The sequence below is a fragment of the Balaenoptera physalus genome, assembly GCF_965194825.1.
Source record: "Balaenoptera physalus genome assembly, chromosome: 4".
NCBI lineage: Eukaryota > Metazoa > Chordata > Mammalia > Artiodactyla > Balaenopteridae > Balaenoptera > Balaenoptera physalus.
The window spans coordinates 58,544,941-58,564,203 of NC_138891.1; the positions used below are offsets into that span (position 1 = coordinate 58,544,941).

A 19,263-nucleotide genomic window follows, 5' to 3' on the forward strand; every position below is an offset into this window, starting at 1 on the left:
GTTGTTTAGACAATAAATCCTAAGAGTTCTCATCACAGCAGATTTTTTTCTTTTCTTCTTTCTTTCCTTTTTATTGTATTTATATGGAAAGATGGATGTTAGCTGAACTTATTGTGGTAATTATTTCACAATATTTTAGATTAAACCATCATGCTGTATGCCTTAAACTTACACACTGATGTATGTCAATTAGTTTTCAATAAAACTGGGGGAAAAATTACATCAACTTTATTACACTAGATGGCAGCAAATAATTAGAAGGGCCAAATAAAACATTTGAGTATCACATAAATATTGAAGCACTGGAGTGAGTAGAGACAGAATGGTAATATTTGAGAAAGAAAAACAAAACCTGGCTGACTCATAAACATTCTTTAAGATTTATCATTTATTTATTCTTTCATTCAACAAACATTAACAAATTATTAAACAAAAATTTAGACTACTACAAAGTACTATGGGAGTACTTCCTCTATGCTGATTCTATAATTCTTAGATACCACACGAGGACTTACTTTGTTGCTCTTGTTCAAAGAGCTATGTTTTGGTGTTTGAGGACTCCCCATTTACTGTATAACTTTGATACATAGTGGGTTCTCAGATTTTACATTCAGTTACTTACTAGTTTCCAGTCACAACATGCACTCTCATACCTCTGTAGTTTTTCGTATGTTGTTCTCTATATCTGGAATTATGCCCAACTCGCCACCACACACACACACACACACACACACACACACACACACACACCACCCCTTTCAAGTGCTTTCTCTTTGCCTGGCCTTCAGTGACTATCATAAGCATATCAGAACTCACTCTTCTAAGTTCCCACAGCATCCTGAGAATGCCTACAATAGTGGGGAGTTCTGTGTTATATTTGACTGTCTTCTCCACTAGACTATGAGCAGTGTGTCACATTTTTATATAGTCACCACCCAGCACAGCTTCTCTTACAGAGGAGGACTTCTGTAAAATGTTGTTGAGTGATTTAGCTGTGTTACAGGAAATCAAGCTTCTGTGTTAGAGGTCTGCTTATGACTAACAAATGTAAGTGCCAATATCTTATAATTTGTTGTGGTACCATAAGGATAAGACTTGTAAAAGTGGTCAGTAGACCAGAATTCCCTCCAAAACAGATTCAAGGTTCATGATGACACATTGTTACATAATACTAATACAGGCACATGTCCAAGATATTGCACGTTCGGTTCTAGACCATCTCAATAAAGCGAGTATCACAATAAAGTGAGTCACATGAACTTCTTGGTTTCCCAGTACATATAAAAGTTTAGTTTACATGTAATGCTATATTACGAGTGCAATAGCATTATGTCTAAAAAAGCGTATATATCTTAATTTAAAAATACTTTATTGCTAAAAATTGGTAAGCATCATCTGAGCCTTCAGTGAGTAGTGATCTTTGTGCTGGTGGAGGGTCTTGCCTTGATGTTCTGATGGCTGCTGACTGATCAGGGTGGTGATCGCTGAAGTTTGGGGTGGCTGGGGCAATTTCTTAAAATAAGACAACAGTGAAGTGTGCCACGTCTATTGACTCTTCCTTTCACAAATGATTTCTCTGTAGCATGAAGTGCTGTTTGATAGCATTTTACCCACAGTAGAGCTTCTTTCAAAATTGGACAATCCTTTCAAAGCCTGCCACTGCTTTATCAACTAAATTTACATAATATTCTAAATTCTTTGTTGTCATTTCAACAATCTTCACAGTATTTTCACCCGGAGTAGACTCCATCACAAGAAACCACTTTCTTTGCTTATCCATAAAAGGCAGCTCCTCATGCTTATAGTTTTATCATGACATTGCAGCAATGCAGTCACATTATTAGGCTCCACTTCTAATTCTAGTTTTCTCACTATTTTCACCACATCTGCAATTAAATCCTCCTCTAACGTATTGAACCCCTCAAAGTCGTCCATAAGGATCGGAATCAACTTCTTCCGAACTCCTACTAATGTTGATATGTTGACCTCTTCCGATGAATCTCAAATGTTCTTAATGGTATCTAGAATGATAAATCCTTTCCAGAAGATTTTCTATTTACTTTGCTCAGATTCATCAGAGGAATCACTATCTATGGCAGTTATAGCCTTTAAAAAATATATTTCTTTTTTAAAAAAATTATTTATTTTATTTATTTATTTTTGGCTGTGTTGGGTCTTCATTTCTGCACGCGGGCTTCCTCTAGTTGTGGCAAGTGGGGGCTACTCTTCATTGGCGGTGCGCGGGCTTCTTATTGCGGTGGCTTCTCTTATTGTGGAGCACGGGCTCTAGGTGCGGGTTTCAGTAGTTGCAGCACACAGGCTCAGTAGTTGAGGCATGTGGGCCCTTGAGCCCACGGGCTTCAGTAATTGCGGTGGGTGGGCTCAGTAGTTGTGGCTTGCAGGCTCTAGAGTGCAGGCTCAGTAGTTGTGGTGCACGGGCTTAGTTGCTCATGACATGTGGGATCTTCCTGGACCAGGGATCAAACCAGTGTCCCCTGCATTAGCAAGCAGATTCTTAACCACTGTGTCACCAGGGAAGTCCCTGAAAAATATATTTCTTAAATAATAAGACTTGGGCGCTTCCCTGGTGGCACAGTGGTTAAGAATCCGCCTGCCAATGCAGGGAACACGGGTTCAAGCCCTGGTCTGGGAAGATACTACATGCCGCAGAGCAACTAAGCCCGTGCACCACAACTACTGATCCTGAGCTCTAGAGCCTGCGAGCCACAACTACTGAAGCCTGCACACCACAACTACTAAAGCCCACGCACCTAGAGCCCATGCTCCACAACAAGAGAAGCCACTGCAGTGAGAAGCTGCGCACCACAACAAAGAGTAGCCCCTGCTGGCCGCAACTAAAGAAAGCCCGCGCACAGCATCGGAGATCCAACACAGCCAAAAATATATACATAAATTTATAAAACAATAATAATAATAAGACTTAAAAGCTGAAATTACTCCTTAATCCATGGGCTGCAGAATGGATGCTGTGTTATCAGACATGGAAACATTACTCTGTTGCACATCTCCATTGGAGCTCTTGGGTAATCAGGTGCATTGTCAATGAGCAGTATTATTTTGAAAGAAATCTTTTTTTCTGAAGAGCAGGTTACAACAGTGGTCTTAAAATATTCAGTAAATCATGTTGTAAACAGATGTGCTGTCATCCACGCTTTGTTGTTCCATATATAGAGCACAGGCAGAGTATATTTATCATAATTCTTAAGGGCCCTAGGATTTGGGGAATGGTAAATGAGCACTGGCTTCAACTTAAAGTTACCAGCTGCATAGCCTCTAACAAGAGAATCACTGTGTTCTTGGAAGCTTTGAAGCCAGGCATTGACTTCTCCTCTCAAGCTATGAAAATCCTAAATGGCATAGTCTTCCAATATAAAGCTGTTTTATCTACATTGAAAATCTGTTTAGAATAGCCACCTTCATGGATCTTCTGGATAACTTGCTACAGCTTCTGCATCAGCACTTGAGGCTTCACCTTGCACTTTTATGTTATGGAGGTGGACCCTTAAACCTCTTCTAGATTCAAACTTTTCCTTTGCAGCTTCCTTACCTCTCTCAGCCTTCATAGAATTGAAGAGAGTTAGGGCCTTGCTCTGGATTAAGCTTTGGCTTAAGGGAGTGTTGTGGCTGGTTTGATCTTCTATCCAGACTGCTAAAACTTTCCACATATGAACAATAAGACTATTTTACTTTCTTATCATGCATGTGTTCACCGTAGTAGCACTTTTAATTTCCTTCAAGAACTTTTTCACAACTTGGCTAACTGGCACAAGAGGCCTAGCTTTTGGCCTATCCTGACTATCAACATGCCTCTCTCACTAAGCTTAATCATTTCTAGCTTTTGATATAGAGTGAGAAACATGCAACTCTTCCTTTCACTTGAGCACTTAGAGGCCATTGTAGGGTTATTAATTGGCCTAATTTCAATATTATTGTGTCTTAGGGAATAGAGAGGCCTGAGGAGAGGGAGAGAGACTAGGGAATGGCCAGTCCATGGAACAGTCAGAATACATACAACATTTATCCATTAAGTTTGCCGTCTTATATGGGCATGGTTCGTGGTGCCCCAAAACAATTACAGTAGTATCATCGAAGATCACTGATCACAGATCACCACAACAAATATAATAATAATAATAAATTTTGAAATATTGTGAAAATTACCAAAATGTGACACAGAGACACGGAGTGAGCCAATGCTATTGGAAAAATAGCGCCAATAGAATTGCTTGACACAGAGTTGTCACAAACCTTCAATTTGTAAAAAATGCAATGTCTGCAAAGTGCAATAAAATGATATATGCCTGTAATAAGGAGAAATATGAGGTGGAGAAAGAGAAGCAGAAAAGGAAGAAAAGAATGAGAAGAGAAGAAAGGAGAGAAGAAGGGGAAGCAGATGGAGAATAAGAGGAAAAAAGGGAACAGGGTGCCAGGTGCTCTTCTAAGCAACTTATCTCATTAAATCTTTATAATACCCCAATGTAGGGTCTATTATTATTCTCATTTGACAAAAGAGGCTCTTAACATATGAAAAACATACTCAAGGTGACAGACAGTAGGTGATGGAGTCTACAATGATTCCATTGACCTTTAGTTTTGTCTGAAACCTACCATCAGACTAACTCAACACTCAATCCACTAGTTATACAAACAATATGTAGGTTTTCTTAACACAGCCTTATAACACCTTGGTTTATCTATCATACAGCTTTAGGAATAGAAGAATTCAATTCAAGCAAAACAGTAAAGAGGCACCACTGTGTACTTCTAACCTACACTATATTAGAAATCTTTGCCAAAGATGCTGTGGATTAAGGAATCTGAGTACTGATGATAGTTGATGATATCATGAGCAAAACAAACAAACACCTCTAAAATACATTCATACATCTCTTTCTCTTACAGGCTATTTAAGTTTTTCCTTTTACTTTGTTTTTCTTGATTCCTGTAGCAGATGTTAGCTGTTTGTTTGCCTCCTCTCCTGTGACCCCATGTCCCGAATCTGTACCCCCTTCCAACTCTTTGGTTTTTTTGTCAACTATCCTGAATCCCAAAAAAAGAAATTCAAAGGAATTAGAGACAATGTAGTAAGGAAAAGAAAACTTAAAATAAGCAAATAAAGATTACTAACATCCTATGAAATGACAGAAGATAGGGCATCTGAAACAAGAACAGGATGCTATAAAAAGAAACATTCAGAGGCAAGATATGTTAGTTATCTACTGCTGCATGACAAATTATCCCCAAACTAAGCAACTTACAACAAACATTTACTATCTTACACAGTTTCTGTGGGTCATGAATCTGGGAGGAAATTAGCAGCATGGTCTGGCTCAGAGTCTCTCATGAGATTTCAGTCAAGCTGTCAGCTGGGGCTGCAGTTTTCTGAAGACTTGACAGGGGCTGGAAGATCTTCCTTCACATGACTCATTACATAGCTGTTGGCAGGAGACCTTAGTTTCTCACTACATGGAACTCTCTGTAACACTATTGTGTGTTCTCACAACATGGCAACTGGCTTCCCCCAGAGCAAGTAATCCAAAGAAAGAGCAATAAGAAAGCCACATTGCCCTTTATGACCTGGTATGCAAAAATCACACACTCTCACTTGCACTTTTTTTTATAATCATTAGAAGCAAGTCACTAAGTCTAGCTCATACTCAAAGGGAGGATAATTAGGCTTTACTTTTAGATGGGTGCATCAAAGAATTTGTGGAAATACTTTAACCCACCACACAAGAAGAAAAATAGCTCTAGGAAATTATAAATATGATCAAAGCATGACCATCAAAATAAAAATTTAGTAGGCACATTAAAAGGTAAAGTTAAGAAAAGTTGACAAAAAGTCAGAGATGGTTACTCTCAGAAAAATGGTAAGAAAAACACAGTTTTAATCCAGATGCTCAAATTCCCAAATAATTGGAATTTCAGGAAGAGAAAACAAAGAAAATAAAAGGGGGAATAATTAAATTAAAAATTTTCCCCGAATTGAAAGACACATCTCTAACTTCTTAAAAGAACTTCCCCACTGCCTAGCACAAAGCGTGAAAAATGACCCAAACCAAAACATGATAACACTAGAAATAAAAAGGAGATCCTAAAAGCTTCCAGAGTGGATTTTTTTTTTTTAATTACAAGTTTCCAAGCACTACCCTTCTGGTAATCAAATTCAATACATTTGCATGGGACCAAAAATCTTTATATCTATTTAGTTCCCCAAGTGTTTTTAAAAATTAGTCAAAGGACTTCCCTGGTGGCATAGTGGTTGAGAATCTGCCTGCCAATTCAGGGGACACGGGTTTGAGCCCTGATCCAGGAAGATCCTACATGCCACGGGGCAACTAAACCTGTGCACCATAGCTACTGAGCCTGTGCTCTAGAGCCTGCGAGCCACAACTACTGAAGCCCGTGAGCCACAACTACTGAAGCCCCGTGCCTAGAGCCCATGCTCTACAACAAGAGAAGCCACCGCAATGAGAAGCCCACGCACCGCAACAAACAGTAGCCCCCACTCGCCGCAACTAGAGAAAGCCCACATGCAGCAATGAAGACCCAAAGCAGCCAAAAATAAATAAATAAAATAAATAAATTTATAAAAAATAAAAAAATAAAAATTAGTCAGGTTTGGAAACCATTGGTTTAAAGAGTTCTGAGGAGAGCGAGGTAAACATTTTCATATTGAAGTATCACTTTTCTAAAATTGTTGGACATATTTTTCCAATATTCTGCTATAAATAAATCCACTTTTTTGGGGTGCAGTGGTTAAGAATCCACCTGCCAATGCAGGGGACACGGGTTTGAGCCCTGGTCCGGGAAGGTCCCACATGCCGCAGAGCAACTAAGCCCGTGCACCACAACTACTGAGCCTGCACTCTAGAGCCCGTAAGCCACAACTACTGAGCCCATGTGCCACAACTACTGAAGCCCGCAAGCCTAGAGCCTGTGCTCCACAAGAGAAACCACTGCAATGAGAAGCCCATGCACCACAATGAAGAATAGCCCCGCTCACCGCAACTAGAGAAAGCCCGCACGCAGCAACGAAGACCCAACGCAGCCAAAAATAAATAAATAAATAAACAAAATAAATAAATCCACTTCTTTTTGTGGGTGGCAGAATTATCCTCATTTTATAGAATCATAGTGGAAAGAGGAAAAAAGAATTTCTAAAGCACACCTTAAACTAAATTTTAGTTCCATGTAACCTTCTCAGATTTATACACAAGGAATGGAAACCTATTTTCTAATAGCATTAAAGAAAGAATAAAAGGAAATGACTTAAACTACAGCAAAATAGCCTTAGGGTAAGGAAGTTTCCTGACATTGAGATTTGTCAAACACTAACATGGGTTTCTAGGGATGTTATGAAATATTCACCTTGGAGAGTTTTTAGAAAATGTTTCCCATCAGTCTGAGTTTAGAGAATAAGCCTGAAGGAAAGAAGATGGTTGGGAAGATTAAATATATTTGTTTACTCAGTAAGTTCTTGTTGAACTACTGCTAAGTGTCTGGCACTGTGCTAGGTGTTGGTGGGTATTTTAAGACAGCATTTTCAAATTTATTTGATCATGGAATACTTCTCAAATGAAAGTTTGTGAATAGGTCTCCATCAAAAGGAACTTCTAACATATAATTCTTATTTGCATAAAAAGAAAACAGAAAAAAAGTCTCACAGATTAACTGCTACAAGAAAATAAAAAGTAATAATTATTAACAAAATTTACCAAGCTTAATAAAACAGCTTTCATTTCATATTCTTGTTATAAAATGATACACATTTATTAATTACATTTATACACACTTACATAAAAATATCAACTATACTTTTTCAGAACTTGCAGTTCATCAAAGTGATCAGTACAAGATACAAATCTGTTCTATAATCAATTAGAAATGTAATGGGGGTAGTTGGAGTAGGGGGTTATCCCACAGAGCAATCAAAAAGATGAAATATCTATCAGTACAATTACAGGAAACAGGACACATACAAGCTTTATAAGAAGAACCTGAGAGTAATTTACTGAAACATATCAAAGAACCCTTGAATAAATGGAGAATGGAAGATTCAGTATTGTAGAAATATCAGTTCCTCTCAAATTAACCTATAGATTCAATGTAATTTTATATAAATTTCCGTGTGTGGACGGGTAGGTGAGTTAGTATAACATGGAAACTGATTGTAAGTTCATCAGGAAGAATAAATACATTAAAATGGACAGAAATGGATGGCACATTGATCATAGATGTTTAGTTCCTCTTCTTCCAGTCCCACCTAAAAATGACATTAAATGGATTCTTGAAAAAGATAAATAAACTCCCAGAGAAAAGGAGGACCATGGCAAACGATATCAGCAAATTTTGGGAAGATGGAAAACAAATAGAAATGATAACAGAAAAGAAGAGGATGCAATAAGGTAAGATGCCTATCAAAGAGAAGCATGTTGATTTACCTCACTGAATCCCTGACAAGCTCAAAATATGGATGAGTCAAACCCTAGTTGTGAGGATGAGAGGCAGGGATGAAAACAGAGAAATTCGTCAAAAGTTTGTATGCAGAATGACTGGAATAACAGGTTCTCTCCTCAATTCAGCACAGCCAAATCACTATCCTCTCTGAAGAAACTGAAATCAGAAAGTCTCTGTGCTTAGACAAAACAGGCACAGCAAAGAGTAGGAGAGAAGTACGTTGTAAAAACCTGAATTCTGAGTGGTGAGGAGCCAGGATCCTTCCTTCATCCTAGGAATCCCAATGATCAGACACATATCTCACAAGCAGAAGACTAGAAGATCTTTTTTTAAAAAGAAACTGAGCGGCTCTGGGACAATTACTTACTAGCATCTAATACTAATGTCTAGGGATTCTAACAGCTGAATCACCCTACCGTGAAGCCTACCACTCAGCCTTTTTAGTACCTCATTCTAAAATACAAATGGACAGTCTGGGTCACCAAACATTTGAGGAAAGTCTCTAACATGTAATACTGAAACAAACAAAACAGGGGGGGAGAGTGAGTGAGGGGGAAGGAACCCCAATCCAGAAGCAAGAAAATATACAAATGAAAACATCCAGACATTTTGTTATGCTCATTGGCTGGGTACAGGGAAAACATTTTTCTAAAGGACAGGATTTTATTTTAAGTAACAATCAGAGAATAAGAAATAGCTCTGGAAATTTTGGAACATAATCATAAAAACTAAAAATTCAATAGAGGGATCAGATTGATATGTTCCAGATGGTACAGCAAAGGAAAGGTTAAAGAGACAGACTATAGTGCAGATAATATTAACAAAAACCAAAAGAAGAATGATACAGGAGGTATAAATATATGACTAAAAAGAATTCCAAAAGAAGAAAATGGAAGAAAGAAAACAATCAAAATAAGTTTTTCCAAAGGACAAGAATTCCCGGATTAAAAGAATCTACTGAGTACCTAGGAATATGAATAAAGAAAAACTACACCAGTATCATTAAACCCTAGTACCAAAAATCATAAAATTATGGTACACTTAGAATAGAGAGTTTAGAACTCTCAGAGAGAAAAACAGATCACTTAAAAGTAAATGCGGACTTCCCTAGTGGTGCAGTGTTTAAGAATCCGCCTGCCAATGCAGGGGACACGGGTTCGAGCCCTGGTCCGGGAAGATCCCACATGCCGTGGAGCAACTAAGCCTATGTGCCACAACTACTGAAGCCCACGTGCCTAGAGCCCATGCTCCACAACAAGAGAAGCCACCGCAATGAGAAGCCCGCGCACTGCAACAGAGTAGCCCCCACTCTCCGCAACTGGAGAAACCCCGCGCGCAGCAACAAAGTCCCAACGTAGCCGAAAGTCAATTAATTAATTAATTTTTAAAAAGTAAATGCAACAATTAATTTAGATCATTTTAAAATGGTGACAACTGAGTCAGGCAAGAATCGACAAAAATTCTAAAACTGGTAGGTGAAGTAATTTGAGAACAGAATAATTATATAGTCAAGAATTTCCACATACTTTATTTATTAATTATAAAAAGAAAAATAGTAAGTTATAGTGGAGCAATTTGACAGATACCATTTTAACCAAGTGATCAAAGTTAGTATTACATGGTGGTTGCCAAGGGGAAGCAGGGGTTGGGGGAGGGATGGAGTGGGAGGCTGGGGTTAGCAGATGTGAGCTTTTATATAGAGAATGGATAAACAACAAGGTCCTACTGTATAGCACAGAGAACTATACTCAATATCCTATGATAAACCATAATGGAGAAGAATATAAAAAAAGAATGTGTATATATATATATCTGTATGTATGTATAACTGAATCACTGCTGTTCAGCAGTAATTAACACAACATTGTAGAACAACTATACTTCAATAAAAAAAGTTAATATCACAAATAATAGGGCAAATTGACATCATGTACCTCCTGATAAAATGTACTGAAAAGAACACAACAACATTTATGCAGTATTTCTGCCAAAAATGTATAACCTGAATCTAAGCATGACAAAACATCAGACAACCCCAAATTGAGGGACATTCTACAAAATAACTGGCCTGTTTTTTTCAAAAACGTCAATGTCATAAAAGACAAAGAAAGTCTGAGGAACTGTTCAATATTACAGAGACATAAAAACTTGGAAACTGAATGCAGTGCATGACCCTGGATTGGATCCTGGTCATTTTTTAAATGTTACAAAGGACATTATTAGGATAAATGGTGAACTTTTAATAAAATCTGTGGATAAAAGTATTATAACAAAGTTAAATTTCCAGATTTTTATAATTTCACTATTGTTATTTAAGTGAATGTCTTTGTTCTTATGAAATACACACTTGAATATTTAATGGTAAAGGGATGTGTTCTGTGAAATTTACTCACAAATGGCTCCAAAAAGATGGGGATTAGAATGGTATCTAATTTCATGATAGCAACATAGTTACAAGCCAATGGAGCAATGCTCCTAAAATTCATAGGGAACATGATTTCCCTCCCAGAATACTACACTCAGCTGTATTATCAGTTTTCTATTGCTATAGAGCAAATTACCGTAATCTCAGTCACCCATTTATTATCTCATAGTTTCTGTGGGTTAGAAGTCTGAGCAGAGTAGTTGGGTTTCTTGTTCAGGGTCTTACAAAGCTGCAGTGTCAGCTAAAGATGTGCTGTCATCTGGAACTTAAAGTCCTCTTCCAATCTCATCTGAGTTGTTGGCAGAAGTCAGTTCCTTGAAGCTGTATTACAGAAGACCTTGTTTTCTTGCTGTCAGCCTGGGACTGTTCTCAGCTGCTAATGGCTTCCCCTCATGTCATTGCCATATGGCTCCCTCCTCTCCCAACATAGCAATTTGCTTCGTCTTCAAGGCCAACAGGAGAACATCTCTCTGATGCTTTACCTTCTCTTTAAGGATTCACCTAATAACGTAAGAGCCAGTCAGGATAATCCCTCTTTTTATTAACTCAGAGTCAACTTATTAGTAAGTTATTCATGGACTAATACCCCATCATATGTACTAGTACCATCCACACTCAATAGAAGTGTATTATGCATCAGGGAAAGGAAATCTTGAGGACCATGTTAGAATTTGGCCTGCCACATCCAGCTAAACCTTCATTTCGAGTTTGCGAAAATCTGGTTTTCAACCCCAGCATCACATTTGAATCTCCTGGAGAACTATTAAATCCTAGTATCAGAATTCTCATTTCGTTGGTTTGAGGCAGGGTCTGAGAAGATTTTGCTTTTAAGCCTCTCCCATGTAATTCCAATATGCAATCAGGGTTGAAAACCACTAGAATACAATGAAAACCTTTTCAGATATACGAGATCTCAAAGAATCTACTTCCCATTCACCCTTTCTCAGGAAGCTACTGGAGGAGCACTCCTGTGAAATGAGGAGGTAATCAAGGAAGAGGAAAGCACAGGATCCAGAAAATGACTCTAAAATAGGGAATAGCAGAGGGATGTCCCAGACGACAGACTGCAGGAGCCTAGGAAGTAACCATTCTGGACTGGAACAGGAGGATGAAGGGCTCCAGGATGAGGGTCTCTGAGAAAAAACAAGTGGAATTAATAGACTAGCTGATATTTCTGAGCATTGGATGAAGAGAACTAGTATTAGGCACATGACAGAATTGATATGTAATTGGAAAAAATAGTAAGAATAGGTACATAGAAAAATACACATTTGATACATGATGCAATTATTTTCTTAAGGAAAATTAAAAGCTTTTCAAGACAGAAAAGCACACACTACTTGGCTATGAAGTTAACAATATTAATGTAGTCATAATGTAAATACTGATCCTTAACTGAAAATTATAATTACACTGAGTCTATAAAAGGAGGGGAAGCAAGGGTGTATATGTGTCTATGTAAAAGAGCTAAATCAAGAAATTGCAAAATAGACCTTTAATACAAATTATAGGATAGAAGGAATGGGGAACTACTGTTTCCTATATAATCTTTTCAGTATTATATTTTTTAACTATGTGCATGTATTAACTGTGTTAAAATTTTTAAAAAAAGAGCAAAAGGAAGCTCATGAATAATAATGTTAAAAGAAAATAAATTGATAATGGAATGTCAGTTTTTACTCAACAGATTAGAAAAGTTAAAAATTCTTACATGATAAATTGCTACAAAAGATAAGGGGGAATTCACAACTGGTAGGATGGTAAATTGGAATAGCAACTGGGGAAAGCAATTTAGCAGTTCAACAAAATTGAAAACATGGGCACACTACTACCTAGAAATTCACATTCATGCATGAGCCATACAAGGATATCCAATACAGTATTGCTTGTAATTTGGAAAAATTGGAAATAACCTGACCATTGATTGGCATATCACTAAAATGCATTGGTTCATTCAATAAATATTTATTGAGTGGCTGCTATGTGCCAAGCACTGTTCTGACAACTGGAAACATAGCAGTTACTAATACACACAAAAATCCTTGCCTTCATGTAGTTTACATTCTTGTAGAAGGAGATATATAATAAACAAACAAAGAAGTACATAATATGTTTGATGGTAATAGGAGCTATGGAGAAAAACAAAGCTGGGAAGGGCTAACAGGAGCCCTGGGAGAGAGTGTGTGTGTGTGATTTTTAAAAGGATGGTCAGGGAAATCCATACTGACATTTGAATAAAGACTTGAAAGAAGTAAGCAAGCAAGCCAAGTGAATACAGGAGTTGGGAGTGGAGAGAAGAGTGTGCCAGGCCTTTAAAATAAATAAACTAGATCAACATATACCAACATAGATAGATCTCAAAAAGATAAAGTTGAGTACAAAAAGGCTAAAAATGTACCAAAACACTATTTTTAAAAATAATTTTATAATAATAATACTATTTCTTGTTCCTAGATATAGGTAGGTAAAGTATGAAAATGCAGAACTTTAGAATAAAACTAAGAAGGAAAAATACCAAATTAAAAATAGTGGTTCGTTCTGGGAAAGAAAGGATTAGAAGGCAGCTTGGGTATGGGGTCAGATAATACTTAGCTTTACTGCAATATTTTATTTATTTGATGTGAAACAATAAATTTCACTCAGACATAACAGACTGTTAGATAATTGTTAATTCTGGGTAGAAGGAAAATGGGTGTTATATAATTTTTTGTATTTTTCTGAATTTAAAATTTCTCAAAAAGATTAGCCGATACATTTTTAAAAATTATTTATTTATTTATTTGGTTGCACCAGGTCTTAGTTGCGGCAGGTGGGCTCCTTAGTTGGGGCATGCATGTGGGATATAGTTCCCTGAACAGGGATCGAACCCCAGCCCCCTGCACTGGGAGCATGGAGTCTTAACCACTGTGACACCGGGGAAGTCGCTAGCCAATACATTTCTGAAGAGAATAATGAGAGCAAAATTGATCTATCAGATATCAAAATGAATAATAAAGCTACCATGATTCAAATACTGCCATGCTAGCATAGTCAGAGAGATTAATGGAACCGAGTAAAGTTCAGAAATAGATTCAGAGGTATACAGGAATTTATTACATGATAAATATGGCATTTCAAGTAAGTGAAAAGACTAGAAAAATGGCAAAGAGGTAGAATAAGTCATTTACTAAAGAAGATGAATCTCAATCTTCATCCAAGTTGTGTGTATCAGCAGTTTGTTCTTTTTTACTGCTGAGTAGTATTACATGTCATGGGTGTACCAGTTTCTTTAACTATTCATTTATTGAAGGACATCTAAGGTAGTTGTAATTTTTGGCTATTTTGTAAAATAATTTTTGTGTATATATATATCAGGGAAAAAAGACTAGAAGATGTATACCAAAGTAAAAATAACCATTTTTACCTTTTGGGAGACTTAATTTTTTTCCTTTAAACATTTCTTTAATGTTATTTTTGTTTGTTTGTTTATTTGTTTTTTGACCATGCTGCATGGCAGGCATGTGGGATCTTAGTTCCCAGACCAGGGATCAAACCCGTGCCCCCTGCAGTGGAAGCACAGTGTCTTAACCACTGGACCGCCAGGGAAGTCCTATTGTCATGTATTATTTTTAAAGAGTAAAAATAACTTTTGAGTGAAGCAGCTTTTATAAAATTACATTTGCCAACATTTAAATGAGAACAGTGGTTTTTGCCTTATTATCATATAACACCCACTAACTATTAGGATGATGTCATTGAAATGGATACTCTTACTACAAAATCAAATCTCTTTCTACAATTTGTTTTTATTGCAGCACAATGTAAAATTTTTGTTTCACATGAGAATCGTACACCAAAGTGAAGAAGAAAATGAACTGCACATTTTTCAACATTCAGGTATCCCTGAGTTAGGGTGCACTGAAAATCACTTAGCTATATTAAAAGATTTATTTTACCCAACATTGAAATGTCCCTTCTATTAGAACCTCATGACCCTACCCTTCTAACACCCTGATATTTAACTAATATAAGGGGTTCCAAACACAAATATTCCTGTTGTTTCTTAGGCAGAAATATTTTAACAAAATAGTATGTAAATCCTTAGACTATACAATGGCACTGAAAATATATTTGGCAACCACAGAATTAGTTTTAACCATAGCTATTGAGTATAAGAAAATTGTTCTTTCTTGTGGTCTACATGCAAAAATTTTTTAACAATGTTGAATTTTTTAAAATGCAGTAAAACTGATTATTTTTCCTTTAAGAGCTGTTTCTCCCAATTGAACGTCATAAAAATACCTGCAAGGTATATTAGTAGCTATGCTCCCTGAGGTAAAGACAAAGATTTGAAATGAATGGGAAAATACAGGTTCTTAGCAGAGAAATAGAAATCATAAAAAAGAGCCAATTAGAAAATTAAAAATTGGAAAATACAATATCTGAAATTTTAAAATTCCCTTGGTGGGCTCAAAAGCAGAAATGGATATAAAAGATAAAAGTAAGTGCACTGGAAGACAGATCAATAGAAATTATCCAATACAAACAAGAGACAGAAAAAAGACTGAAACAATGAACAGAGCCTTAGAGAGATGGAGGACAATATCAAAATGTCTTAACATTCTCGTCATTGGATTCCCAGAAACGGAGAAGGAAATTGGGCAGGAAAATACATGAAGAAACAACTGCTGAAAACTTCCCAAATTTAGTGAATTATATAAATTTTCAAATTCAGGCCCTCAGCAAACCCAAACAGAATAAACTCAAAGAAAAACAAAACAAACAAACAAACAAACAAAAAACCCTCAACACATAATCAAACCATTGGAACAAAAAATGTCAAAACTTGAAATAATCTAGAGAGAATTTTCAAGACAAATTACATACAGGGAAAAAACTATTTGAATGATCATAGATAGGGAAGAGAGTAGAACAACATCTTTAAAGCCATAGGGGAAAAATCCTGTTAACTCAGAATTCTATGACCAGTGAATATATCCCTTAGGAATAAAAACAAAATAAAAATATTCTCGAATGAAGGAAAACTAAGAGACTGTGTCAACAGCAGACTTGCTCTAAAAGAAATACTAATTGAAATTCCTTAGGCTAAAAGGAAATGATACCAGAAGGAAACATGGGTTTTCAGGTATGAAAGAAGACAAATGGAAATGGAAAATGGATGTGTAAACTTAAAAGATTAGTTTTTTCCACTTAGGTTCTCTAAAATATGTACAGGAATACCTTAGAGATATTGCAGATTCAGTTCCAGACCACCTCAATAAAGCAAATATCACAATAAAGCAAGTCAAATAATTTTTTTGGTTTCCCAGTGCATATAAAAGTTATGTTTACACTATATTGTAGTCTATTAAATGTGCAATAGCATTATGTCAAAAAATGTAAATAACTTAATTTTAAAATACTTTATTGCTAAAAAATGCTAACCATTATCTGAGCCTTCAACAAGTCATAGTAGTAACAAGAAAGATCACTTATCACAGATCAACAGAGCAAATATAATAATATTGAAAAAGTTTGAAATATCATGAGAATTACCAAAATGTGACACAGAGACATGAAGTAAGCAAATGTTGTTGTAAAAATGGCACCAATATACGTGTTTGACTCAGGGTTGTCACAAACCTTCAATTTGCAAAAAAAATGAAATGTCTGCAAAGTGCAATAAAGTGAAACATGATAAAATAAGGTATGCCTGTATAACTGTTGAAAGCAAAAATTATAAAATTGTCTAATGGGGTTTCCATATATATCAATATAATACAAATACCAACTATACCATAAAGGTCAGTGAGTGGTAGGGAGAGGGACCTATATGGCTGCAAGGTGTCTTTCCACATTTTACTTGAAGTGATGTAATACACTCAGTAGACTGTGAAAGTTTATGTATATATATTGTAAGCCATAGAGCAACTATAAAAAAATATGAAGATATAACCAAAAAGATAATACATAAATTAATTAAAATGTAATATTAAAATACTCAAATAATCTGCAAGAAGGCAGGAAAGTAGGAACAAAAAAAATTTTTTTTAAAAACATGAGGAACCAACAGAAAATAAATAATAAAATAGTAGGCCTAAAGGCAATCATATCAATAACTACATTAAATGTAAATAATCTAAACACAGTGATTAAAAAAAGAGAACATCATATTGGATTAAAAAAGAGAGACCTCAGACTTCCCTGGTGGTCCAGTGGTTAAGAATTCGCCTTCCAATGCAGGGGACGTGGGTTCGATCCCTGGTCGGGGAACTAAGATCCCACATGCAGCAGGGCAACCGAGCCCGCGTGCTGCAACTACTGAGTCTGCACACCACAACTATAGAGAAGCCCACATGCCGCAATGAAGAGCCTATGCGCCACAACTAAGACCTGATGCAGCCAAAAATAAATAAATAAGTAAATAAACATTTAAATATAAAAAAATAAAAAACAGAGACCTATGTATTGTCTACAAGTAACCCATTTTAAATATAACAATATAGATAGATAAATAAAAAGATAGGAAAATATATATCATACAAATACTAATTAAAGAAAGGTGGAGTAACTACATTAATATTAGAAAAAATAGATTTCAGAACAGGGATATCACAAGGGACAAAGACAGTACATAATGATAAAAAGAGGCAATTCATCAAAAACACATAACTCTAAATGTGTTTACAGCTAACAAGAGAGCTTCAAGATACGTAAAGCAAAAATACACAGGAACGAAAGGAAATATAGACAAGTCCACAATTATAGTTGGAGACATCAATGCTCCTCTCCCAGAAATCGATAGAACTACAGGAGAAAACCAGTAAGGATATAGAAGATCTAACATTATCAACCAACTTGATATGATTAACATAGAACATTCCACCCAATAACACACATGAAATGTTCTATTATAGGGGCACATAGGACATTTACCAAGATATTCTGGGGCAAAATAAACCTTAACAAATGGAAAACAACTGAAAACTTAAAAGTATATTTTCTGGGACTTCCCTGGTGGCACAGTGGTTAAGAATCTGTCTGCCATGAATTCTATCAAACATTTAGAGAAGAGTTAACACCTATCCTTCTCAAACTCTTCCAAAATATAGCAGAGGGAAGAACACTCCCAAACTCATTCTACGAGGCCAGCATCACCCTGATACCAAAACCAGACAAAGATGTCACAAAAAAAGAAAACTACAGACCAACATCACTGAAGAACATAGATGCAAAAATCCTCAACAAAATACTAGCAAACAGAATCCACCAGCACATTAAAAGGATCATAAAACATGATCAAGTGGGGTTTATCCCAGGAATGCAAGGATTCTTAAATATATGCAAATCAATCAATGTGATAAACCATATTAACAAATTGAAAGAGAAAAACCATATGATCATCTCAATAGATGCAGAAAAAGCTTTTTTTTTAAAACATCTTTATTGGAGTATAACTGCTTTACAATGGTGTGTTAGTTTCTGCATTATAACAAAGTGAATCAGCTATACATATACATATATCCCCATATCGCCTCCCTCTTGCATCTCCCTCCCACCAGAAAAAGCTTTTGACAAAATTCAACACCCATTTATGATAAAAACTCTCCAGAAAGTAGGCATAGAGGGAACTTACCTCAACATAATGAAGGCCATATATGACAAACCCACAGACAACATCATTGCCAATGGTGAAAAACTGAAAACATTTCCTCTAAAATCAGGAACAAGAAAAGGATGTCCACTCTCACCCCTATTATTCAACATAGTTCTGGAAGTTTTAGCCACAGCAATCAGAGAAGAAAAAGAAATAAAAGGAATGCAAATCGGAAAAGAAGAAGTAAAACTGTCACTGTTTGCAGATGCCATGATACTACACATAGAGAATCCTAAAGATGCTACCAGAAAACTACTAGAGCTAATCAATGAATTTGGTAAACTAGCAGGATACAAAATTAATGCACAGAAATCTCTTGCATTCCTATACACTAACGATGAAAAATCTGAAAGAGAAATTAAGGAAACACTCCCACTTACCATTGTAACAAATAGAATAAAATACCTAGGAATAAACCTACCTAAGGAGACAAAAGATCTGTATGCAGAAAACTATAAGACACTGATGAAAGAAATTAAAGATGATACCAACAGATGGAGAGATATACCATGTTCTTGGATTGGAAGAATCAACATTGTGAAAATGACTATACTACCCAAAGCAATCTTCAGATTCAACGCAATCCCTATCAAACTACCAATGGCATTTTTCACAGACCTAGAACAAAAAATTTCACAATTTCTATGGAAACACAAAAGACTCCAAATAGCCAACACAACCCTGAGAAAGAAAAACGGAGCTGGAGGACAGGCTCCCTGAC

At 36.2% G+C, this 19,263-nt stretch overlaps 1 protein-coding gene across 2 annotated transcripts in view; it reads right to left on the reverse strand.

Moving 5' to 3' along the window:
• The window catches only part of ZMAT3 (zinc finger matrin-type 3), a 61,777-nt gene extending 48,341 nt beyond the window's left edge, over positions 1–13,436 (reverse strand). The window contains exon 1 of one of the 2 annotated variants that reach the window (XM_082459048.1): positions 1–13,435. This exon is cut by the window's left edge and continues 16,221 nt beyond it. The gene's annotated coding sequence lies outside the window, so the exon portion shown is untranslated. The other variant, XM_082459047.1, reaches the window with a different exon arrangement.
• Positions 13,437–19,263: the final 5,827 nt, after the last annotated feature.